Below are 7,629 nucleotides of genomic sequence, written 5' to 3'. Positions count from 1 at the left end.
AACATATTCTTACATCCACCTCAATAATTTTAAAAAGTGTTTAAACTCCCCTTAAGCCTGATAAGGTCAAGGCCTGATTAGTGCCTGAGTGTGGCTGCAAGTTAGAGCTGAAGAGTTGCCTTGTTGCAGTCCTTGTACCACTGGCATTTGGTGTTTGGCATTGGGCACATAGTTTGTTCTCCTTATGCATGCATGAATTCTCCCTTTACTCCAACTTCGTTGTACAACACAGAAAATAACTTTAATTTCTCTTGTATGAGATATGGAAGTTTTTAAAACTTACTGAACTGAACCTAAATGCAGACTAGAAGGAGGACCAAGCTGAAAAAAATAATTAAACCATTGTCAGTATTTACTTAGTCATATTCAGTTACTTTAACACATTTTTTCATGTTAGCATGGGATGACATAAAACAATCGTTTTAAAGTAACTAAATATGATTAAGTAAATTCCAAAAACAGATGCATTATTTTTTCAGATGGAGCAAAAATTTCTTGAATTATAAAATATCTTCCTCAAGGAAACTACACCCTTAAAAAGATTGGCCAATACCACCTAACATTGGCTTAATTTTACTGATCTGGTTGGCCGAACATGTGTCCAAGATGTCTGTTGGTTAAAACAACAAACCAATCCTGGTTGTGTTTATTCTATATTGTTAAAAGGGATAACCAATACAAATTAGCCAGTTTGACCAAACTATTGGTGAATTAGTGTAAAGACATTGAAAGCCAGGACCAGGGCATGAACCACCAACCATTTGGCTGCAGATTAAACTCCTGCATCCAACACTACTGTAACCACTAATGTTTTTTGGAGTTTACTTACAGTTGATACTAATATTACAACAAAGGTTTTAATATTACAGAGATTCCTGTGCTGTACATGTAAACATCACAGTAATTGTTATCTATGTCCGTCTATTACACACTAATCTTAACTACGGACAAACAGTCAGGTCATTAAACCACCATTTACTATTTTTATTGGTGTTTTTTTTTTTTTACCAATTAAATTGGTTGATCCAAAACTACTAATATATTGCTCAATTTCTGAGCAATATATTGGTTATTCTAAACAAAATTGGTTTAACCAACCAGATTGGGTGTTTTTTGAAGAAATCCATTCTTTGAGTGTATAAAGCTGTCAAGAATATTATTTCGACACAAGGACTTGACAAAAATGAATGTAAATGATTGACAGGGGATGGGAATCCCTGGGAGAATAAATCAGGAATCATCCTGATTGCACCAATTGGCTGCAAAAANGGGGATGGGAATCCCTGGGAGAATAAATCAGGAATCATCCTGATTGCACCAATTGGCTGCAAAAAGAGCATAAAGCTGATTCATCAAGGGATCAAAAACCTTATTTCAGATAGTTTTGGAGTTAGCAAGAGGAGGCCCTAAAAATATATAAGAAAATGATAAATCACAGACACTGCTAGATGGACCCACATTTTCTAACATGGGACTGTGCGTAATTTAATTAGTAAAAAAGTAAATAAAAATCTAGTATTGCTCTTATATATATATATATTCTCTGCCTTCTGCCAAAGTCAAACAACAATCACTTAAAAGAAAAGATTTTTGATAGTTTAATAGGAGTTGTTCTAATTCTTTGGTGGCGATGCAACCAAGAGAGGATGCCATTTTGCACAGCCATCTTTGATCACGGTAGCAGAATAGGGACCATATTGTCTGCTCTGAGCATTTTCCCTGTATATGAAGACAACCTGTTTTTAAAGGATTCTAACCAGTGCCGTGCACAGACTTATTGAGAAGCGGGGGTGGAAAGGGCACACAAGACAACAAGATTTGGATTCCGAGAGTACAATTTAACATGCTTTCCGGCTCCCTAGAGGGCACTTTAGCAGGTGGTTTGGTTCAAAGGAGGGCACTCTCGCACATGTTTTAGGTACAGAGAGGGCACTTTAGCTTGTGTTTTTAGCTCCAGAGAGGGCAATTTAACACACATTTTTTGGCTCCTGACAGGGCACTTTAGCATGTGTTGAGGCTCTCGTGAAATTTAACATGAGTTTTGGCTCCTTAGAAACATTTTTTAGCACACTTTAGTACAATTGTTGGCTGCTCCTTAGAGGATAGTTTATCACAGATTCTGGTCCCAAGGGGGCACTTTAGCACACATTATCTCTCCTGGGGGGTCAATTTAACATGCATCCTGGCTCTACAGAGGGAAATTTAACATGCTTTTTGGTTCTTAAGGCTGATTTATACTTCGAAATTAGGTCGTATGCGTAGATTTTGTGGTGAACGCAAAGACGTCCCTGCCCCTTCTGCAGACACCCTGCTGCACCTCCCTGAAATTGTAGGTGACTGCAGACAGTGCCGCAGACAGGAGGCCTCTGTTTGGTCAAATCTACATCCACTCTACACTATGCGTCTCCTGTTCGGTACCTTACCGGCTTGTTTTGTTTGTATGACCACAATTGTGGAAAACGACTCGTGAAGTTGGACTAGCTAGAAGAGCGAGGTGTGTTCTTGAAAGGGGCATTTTCACAATGCTATAACAGGGCAACCCTGACTTAAAAAATAGAGACAGCGATTGAAGGCTTTTTTCTGGACAGTTAAGGTAATTTAATTGAATGGTACATTTTGGAGTTATTGTAAAAACAGGGTAGTGTAACTTAGCAACCAGTCTGGCCTTTCAGCAGAGAACGTATTTTTTTTTTTGTTTGTTTGCCAAAATTAGACAAGCTTCTTTACAACAGTAATCAGTTACTGTCAGTCTTCTTAGAAGTCAGTCCAGCAGTCAACCGCATCTATTAGCGTTAGTTTGGTGCCAAACCCACTGAGGACATACTTGTAAAGTATTATAGAGATGGCCATTATGGATTCAACATGTCATCTACGTGCCACACTGCAAAAAATTTCAATCTTAATAAGTCAATTTTTCCTAAAATCAGTGCATTTTTTCTTGAATCGAGGAGGTAAATGAGACACTTTGCCAATGGAACAAGACAATTTACATTTAAAATAAGAAAAAAACAATTGCATTTTCTTATTTCTAGTGAATTTATCAAATTATCTTATTTTAAGAGTAGAAATACTCATTCCATTGGCAAATACTCTTACTTACCTACTCAAATTAAAGGTAAATACACTTAATTTAAGAAATATTTACTTATTTCTAGATTGTTTCTGCAGTGCATGTATTTGTTTCGCCCAACCACTTAACTGTGAATCCACACTGCACGATGAAAAAAATGATTTTGCCTTGAAAACTCAAGTTTCCCATTTTGTGGTTGGAAAATTCAATTTTCAATGTTTTCCCCTTACATATATTGATTTATGAGTGCTGATTCTGCATTTACTACTTTAAAACAGTATTCACTCACGCCTTATAGCTGCAAGGCAACAGGGAGGCTGAGAGAGAGGAGTCATTGTTTGTCATATTAGGTAGTGTTTGGGATTGAAAATAATCATTCTCATAAGTTAGACTCTCAGGGTTTATTCATAACATTTTATTATTTTCCTCAACTGTCTGTATTTGTTGTGATTAACTGCATTTGGAGACTTTCAGAGTCTTTCTGCAGGGTTTAAGTTAGTGATAGAAACATTTGCTTAATCAGGGAAAAACTTCACTTGTGAAGGATATGATTTGTCTTATCATTTCTTTGCAAAGAAAGATAGTATAGTGCCGACTAAATAAATTGATCATCGATTTCCTTGATTTAACTGGTTTGCATAGTTGAATCCTTCTTTTCTACGACAGGTCTAAAAACATATTTCTATTCCGTCCATATTTTAATATATATGGGATTTTATTCAAGAGCACACAGGATATTCCCTATTTTAACACCACAGAAAAAAAATCCTAAAAAGAGATGTGCACTCTATTGTAACTGCAAGACAGAGGAGGCACTAACAGAAGCCTTATGTGTCCTGACTTCAACAACAGTGGTGTTTACATTGACGTCAGTTCCCCAAACTAATAAAGGAAAATGTGAGTAAGCCAAAACAGGTTCAGAGCAGATTTGTTGGTTTAAGTTGTTTTCTGCAGATTTCAGAGAAATGTATAGCCTATAGTAAAAAAAAAAAACAGCATATGCTTTTAAACAGAATAAAACAATCTAACTTATAAATTTCATGATTGTTATTTTCTGTTAATGTACGTCTTTTTGTAAGACAAGTATTTTAAAGAGTGTTTCAAAAATGAATAAACCTACATAAAAATGTACCTGCTCCTTGAATTTTTAGCAAAAAACACACAGAGCTATGGTAGTACTTTTATTAACTTCACTACTTAAAAAATAAGAAAAAAGAACATAGCAATTTTTATGTGTTTGAAAAGCCCTGCTTTCACTAAAGGCCTGGTCTCTGCTGGGAACATTTTGTTCACAGAGGGAAACAAATCATTGCACTTTGAAAGTGATCTTTTCATCAATCACCATGGGGGGGGAGTTCTCGTCTTACAAAGACCACACACATGCATAAACAGTCACATATGCATGGGCATGCATACAAAGGCCTACCAAAACAACTCGCCAATGCACAAAGGTTTTTACACATGAACTTAAAAAGACTGCTTCAGGAGCAGAGGATTTAATTTGAAAATTGACTCCAAAGAGTAATCACCAACACACCAGCATCCCCCAGCACAGATTAACAATAAACAAGCTAAATGGCCAGTATGTCTGTATGACCTGGGGGCACGCTTAGCAAGTAATCCTGGGAGAAAGGAAGTCAGCCGCTCAGGTTTCAAGGCACCTGGACTCTGAACATTTTGAAGAAACTATCAACGGGGATGAACAGGTACTTGGAGAGGCTGGAAATAACCACACTCTTTGTTATCCTTGATCATCTCACAGCATCTGAAAAACAACAACAAAACAGAGATTTGTTAACCAGCATTCTGTGTGCTTTCTGATCATTTGTGGGGCTTCCATGTACAATAAATTGTGGTTAGAATATTATTTTTATGTGTATCTCAGATTATTAAGCAGGAACTCTATTTAAGTAATCAAAAAGAAGTAAAACCTTCTGATATAAAGAATCAGAGAGTGTTTAACATTACCCACAGTGCATAAATATATATTAATAAATGGCAGATTTTCACTGAAATAAGTTTAAATGGATTTTAAAAGAAATCAGAATCCACTTATCTCAACCCCAAAAGAAAAGAGTCAACATCTGGGGGAAACTGAGCTGAAGTCTCCTTTTGTTTTTGGCTAGTATAGGAAAACATAAGCAGCCCTTGGTCCAGATACCCAACAGATTCCAAGACCTCAGGGACCTGTCAGGAACACAGGGGTCCAGAAACCCACTGATATAAACTAGTGCCTCTCTGTGAAGACCCCTTGAAATCTGTAAAAACAACCATAAATCGTTTTCTAAATTAAACCAGGAACCAGTGTAGTGGTATCAAGTTTGGAGTCATGTGAAAACCTGAGTCAGAAGCCTGATGGCAGCAGTTTAAACAAGTTGCAACATTTCTAAGGGGGCCTCGCTGAAACATGTGTAGTACCATGCAACTATTAGGTAGAAGATCTGTGTTTAGCACTGCTTTCCTGAAACAGGGAGTCTTAAGTGGCAATCTCACCCTTTATCAGAGTCCCATAGTCTAATTTTGCATATATGTTTTCTTTTTTTATTCGAACTGGTAAGATTAACATATTAATGCAAATTCTTTAAAACTATATTCTGAACAACACTGCAGTCTTGGACAAAAAATATATATCATTGCTTATGTTGCAGATTGGATGTTTTGTCACCTATTTTGTTTGTCATTAAATTGCCTTTTTCCAATTTAAAATGTTTTTTGCTGTTGCATATTTGGATATTGTTAACTTAGGAACCAGCTTATAATTATATATTAAGAAAATGCCTTCTCATCCATCCCTTGTACTCCTAGACAACCTTTCATCTCAAGCTCAGGTCTTCTACCTGGAGGCCTCAGAGGCCTGGGATGTTTAGGATTCATCCCAGTATCTCATGTGTCCCTAGATCTGCTCTCTTTCGATGTCTGATATTTCTCCAGGTATCTGTTTTAGCCACTTCTCAAGTGTGGGTGTTATTGCCCCAAGTGCTCCAATAACCAAGGGCACTAGAGTTGTCTTTACCCTCCTTGCTCTCTGTAGTTCTTCCCTAAGACCTTGGTATTTCTCCAATTTCTCATGCTCTTTTTTTCCTTATGTTTCCATCCTTTGGGATGGCCACATCGATCCCTGCTGCTCTGCTCTGCTGCTAATCAGTGATCATATTTGGAAGTCCCACAGGTTCCATGTGTTCCTTTCCTGCCAGTATATGACAGATTACAAACCTAAAAAAACATCAAAGGTTGTGGCTTGCGTGCATCGGAGTGAAGGTGAATCATTAAATCAAACTAACTTGTGTAATTTAAAGCACGTTGGAAATCTGGGAGTTTTTGTAATAAAGGAAGTTCTGTAATGACAAATAAAATTTTGGTTGTTTGTTCTGTCAGACCGTATCTGACAGCAGCAGAAACAGAAATGACTCACAGCTGAAGGAGATGCTGAGCCATTAGATCCATTTACAGGAAACATCAATATATCCAGCTGACTTTTAACTTTGGACTTCACACTGTTACATTACACCATAGTGTTACAGTAGTTCATGAAACTACCATCTATTGATTTGTATCCTGGTACATAAGCCATGACTTTTTATTTTCATATATGTGTTTACATAGACATGGAGCTGCAGGCAAGTTGAGATACAAACTAAATTTGTTGAAGTCATTATAAAAGGGGTGCTAACTTCTTTTGAATGTCAAAGCTAAAAATATTAATTTAGACTTTGCCATTAATTTAGTAGTCTAGCAGAGTTTATGTTCTCTGCAACTCCAGCAATATCTTTTATTAGTTTTCACAGTTTCCAGACTAAGAGGAGAGAAAGGACAGCAACAACAGTTTTTTTTTTCCTCTTAGTTCCTCACAGGCTATTGGTAATAGAATGACAATGTCTAAACATTTGAAACTTAAATATGTTCCCTGCCCGCTCATATAACTTAAATATTTAGAAGTTTGTTTATCTAAGGCAAAGAACATGGTTTGTCAAATTTCATGAGGAAAAGTTTCAACATCAGTTTATTAACATATTAAACTTGTTGTTCATCACACTTTGTTTTCCAGGAAGACTGAAGGGCTATCTGAGTATGTGCTGGGAGATTCTCCTCAGTCTAACTGAATGCAGTAAAATCAATGACTTTGCAACTAACACTTGTTGCAACTTTCCAACTCTCCCCGTATTGTTAGAAATAAATAAATACAAATAAACTAAGAGTTTTGCGCTACATATTCAGAAGAACATACTTTGAAACTGGTTTACTACATTTCTTTTTAAACTTTGTTTTCATTACACTGTCACATGTACAAAGCAACAAAATGATTTCTCTCCATTTAACTCATCCTCTTGGGGAGCAGTGGGTTGCCATTGTGCGACACCCGGGGAGCAATGTGAGGTTAAGGGTCTTGCTCAGGGCTCAGATTGGCAATCAGTGGGGGTGGCGCTTGGACTCAGAACCTCTGGAATCGAAGTGCAATGCTCTAACCGCTAGGCCACCACTGCCCTTGTAATTTTTAACACACACACACACACACACAAAGGACAATGGACAAATTGCTGAACACATTTTGGTTTGAGACA

The sequence above is a fragment of the Cyprinodon variegatus genome, unplaced genomic scaffold, assembly GCF_000732505.1.
Source record: "Cyprinodon variegatus isolate N-32 unplaced genomic scaffold, C_variegatus-1.0 Scaffold112, whole genome shotgun sequence".
NCBI lineage: Eukaryota > Metazoa > Chordata > Actinopteri > Cyprinodontiformes > Cyprinodontidae > Cyprinodon > Cyprinodon variegatus.
Note: the sequence above shows the minus strand (reverse complement) of the source record.